Below are 3,898 nucleotides of genomic sequence, written 5' to 3'. Positions count from 1 at the left end.
GCGGCCCTCAGTAGCTTAGTTGCTCCGCCATCTTCTTCCAGGCCCTTGCTCTTCACTCCCGCCGCACAAGGAACCTCCCGCCTGGCTGTTAAATAATAGCCTAACTGGAACACTGAAGAGGGCGCTCCACCTCAACAGCTAGGGGAAAACTTTTCAGAGTAAAATATTCAGAGTGATCTTCCGGCCCTTTTCATCAGCCTAATTGGCCGGAGCTATGCACATAACCCGGCTAACCTTACGCTCTCGTAAATTCCTTGAACCCGCCGCCGGCAATAACTGCAGTTGCGACGTCAAAGCACGGCCCCGACGATAGTTTCTTCTCGCGGAGAAGCGAAAAGAAATCGTTTCTGCGAAATTCAAGTCACACTATTTCCTAACCCTTTGAGTCACACAAATACTTTGGACTTGATATGCCTTGAAATCTAATCTTATCCTTCTTTGTTGCATTACTAGAGCACATTACAAATTTTTAAATTTCTTTTTTCAGTTTTTATAAAAAATATACATAGGTGGTTTCACTATGAAACCACTGTGACACAAGGGGTTGTTCAACGTCTTTCAGAAATCTATTAATTTTCAATTTTCAGTATTTTACTACACTAATGTTAAATTTTCTTTCATACATTTTTTTTATAAACTGATGTCTCATTTTTTTTGTTTTATGCAAAATTTCAAAGTACATTACATACAACACATGTTTTCCACTTTCATGATCCTCAAAAAACTGTTTTTTTATGTTAGGCATAATCCAACGTAACATACTTTGCATGACCACCTTGTCCTATGACGGTCCTTTTGGAACTACAATTTGCACAGAGTTTCGATTTGCTGTGAACAGGAATATGCGGTTCATTGGATTGTCTTTTATCCACAGAGACTTTCATTCTAAATGTCTTCTTAGATGATGACGGCCGGTAAATTTCTTTCCTTTTCCTGCCAGGATAAATGCTGCCTTGCACAAACAGACCCTCAACCACTAGTGTCTTAAAATCTTTTAATTTCACTGGTGTTCATCCACTTTTTATTTTATATATGGCATAAAAATTCGCAACAGTGACGTCCAAGAAATGGAAAAATATTCTGTGCCACCACTTCTTGCTTTTCCTGTCTAATTCATAAGTTTATTTGAGCATGTAGTACCCTCCAGATTACGATCTTCATCCTCTTCAGATTCTGACAGTTCTGATAAATCGCTTGGAATATCCTCAAAAAGTAGGTTGTAGACAGTAGCCTCATCTAATACCGTCAAGGTGTATGTTTGATCCTTTAAATAGAGGTAAAAGTTAAATAACTTACTGTAGATAAGCATATAATCTTTGTACGGTAAAGGTATCATTAGTATAGTGGTTTCACAGCGAAACCACCAACATTTGTGCTGCTCATGCTATATTCAAACTTTAGCCATATTTTCAATCTAGAACATATGTCGTAGCGTGTATAAAAATTTTATTTACATTGAATAAACCAAAGCATCTGAATAACACAAAACAACGTGCCTGAATCACAATATGTCACCCTCGCACGGAAAACACGCGGTGAATGCCGGTTCCCGCTCGCAGGGTTGCTCTCTCAAGATTTATTGAATTACTGAAGTTAAAATCTTCTGGGTTATTAGGCCGCGTCATGTTTCTTCTAAAATTATCGACGTTTCGACCCCTCTGCTGGGATCTTCCTCAGGATCTTTTGGTGTCCACTACTGCTAGAACACTGTCAGAGACGAGTGTCGCGTCCACTTATAAAGGGGGAATTTCCTGGCGTTCGTGCTGGAGAAGTGATAGTATTGGTTAAAATAAATGTGGCTACCATTGGTGGGCCATAGTCATAGCCTAATACAGAAGAAGGAGCGTTGGTAGCTCATCTCCTGTGGATACCATTGGCGGTCATCGTCATTGGATGGAAAGGCATTTTAGAAGAAACATGACGCGGCCTAATAACCCAGAAGATTTTAACTTGAGTGACAACTGCCACGAAAGCCTGTGTGTGATGTCCGTAGGTTAGTTAGGTTTAATTAGTTTTAAGTTCTATGCGACTAATGACCTCAGAAGTTAAGTCGCATAGTGCTCAGAGCCATTGAGCCACCTATGCCGCAAAGGGATACAATGCAGCAAAAAGTGGTTTCGCAGTGAAACCACTTTGACACAAAGGGCTAAACGACTTCTCACGGTTAACAGTTATTTATGTAATGCTTTCACCGTTGATGCTATTCCACTGGAGCGAAACCCGGAAGGCAAATGATGTATCAATTTACAAAATATTTTCTGTGAACCAAATTACCAAAAACTGCTGCAGTGTGGACGGCTAGCACACCGTGCGCCCTTGGGCATACACACGCCGAACGCTGGCGAAAGCCGTCCTCTCACGGGACGTACAAGCGCACGTGGACGTGTAAGCGCACGTGGACGAAAAGCTGGTGACGTCACACAGTGGAATTCCACGTTCCACTACACTGCGGTGCGGGAAATAAAGAATCTGAGAACGTGGGCAGTCAGATACGATATAGCTGTACGTCAAAAGCAGCACACAGCAACCGCCATATTGTATGGCGTTGAACATCGTGTGTGATGGGTTTCCTTTGTCACGGAGTACGTGGTATGAATATAAGCTTTTCTAAAGCGTCAGGAAACCTAGGATGTCTCGAATACGCGTCGTTTTACTTACGACTCGTTGTAAGAACATGACGGGAAACCACATTTCGGTAGGTAACGGCTTCCTATAGTTGATATTTTTATTGTTATAACTGGTATGCTACGAAAGTATACCGTTTTAGTGCTACGGCACGATGATATATCAAAAGCGCGTCTTTTTGGTACAATCTGCATATTAAATATCAAATAAGGACATTTTTTAGTTACAGTCTTCACGCGGTATAGGCAACGTCCTTGCCGCTGTGGATACACCGGTTCCCGTCAGATCACCGAAGTTAAGCGCTGTCGGGCGTGGCCGGCACTTGGATGGGTGACCATCCAGACCGCCATGCGCTGTTGCCATTTTTCGGGGTGCACTCAGCCTCGTGATACCAACTGAGGAGCTACTCGACCGAATAGTAGCGGCTTCGGTCAAGAATGCCATCATAACGACCGGGAGAGCGATGTGCTGACCACACGCCCCTCCTATCCGCATCCTCATTGAGGATGACACGGCGGTCGGATGGTCCCGATGGGCTACTTGCGGCCTGAAGACGGAGTGCTTTTCACGCAGTATGTGTCAGATAGGAAAAATTATCTGTATGTCGAGTGAATAACATTTTGTTCTCACCTTTTGTTTTCTGCTTGATTCTGGGTCTTACTTACTCATTTAAAAGAACTATTATTTCAAAACTCGATGTTATTTTTATATATAATTTATTTGCAGAAATTATTCTTGCAAAGGCCAACGACTGGAATGTTACTGCAGTGGCAAGAAAATCTTAACGTGACTGCCGGTCTATGTCTGGAAATAAACACCAAGTAAAACACTGGAAGTTTTTTTTTCATAACAAAACTTTCTATTAAATTAATGTAAGGGTACCAAACTTCGTCACCTTAGTGCGTTAACACCTGTACAAACCCTGAAATGTTATGGAAAATGCTACAAATACGTATATAAATTTCAGAATTCCAATTTACGTAAGTACAATTAAATTGTTACAACATATTAAATCCAGTATTTGACAAAATATAACACCGGAAAAACAGAGATACAGAAAAATTTGTTCCTAACTTCGCCCGTCACAAGAATTCTCAAAAGTACAATTAATTTAAATTTATTTGTCCATTCTAACATTTCCAAGCACTTTCACTATCATAAATGACACTAAAGCAGTGAATGAACTACGCGTTCAAGTTATTTTCAGCCTTATAAAGATGTGTTACATGTGAAGTTGTGTGTGTGTGTGTGTGTGTGTGTGTGTGTGTGTGTG

General features: G+C 41.1%; 1 pseudogene; it reads left to right on the top strand.

Moving 5' to 3' along the window:
* The first annotated feature begins 2,869 nt into the window (after positions 1 to 2,869).
* On the top strand, positions 2,870 to 2,987 carry LOC126428589 (5S ribosomal RNA; annotated as a pseudogene).
* The last annotated feature ends 911 nt before the right edge of the window (positions 2,988 to 3,898 follow it).

Source organism: Schistocerca serialis, chromosome 12, assembly GCF_023864345.2.
Source record: "Schistocerca serialis cubense isolate TAMUIC-IGC-003099 chromosome 12, iqSchSeri2.2, whole genome shotgun sequence".
NCBI classification, from domain to species: Eukaryota; Metazoa; Arthropoda; class Insecta; order Orthoptera; family Acrididae; genus Schistocerca; species Schistocerca serialis.
Note: the sequence above shows the minus strand (reverse complement) of the source record. Positions and strands in the feature narration are given on the sequence as shown.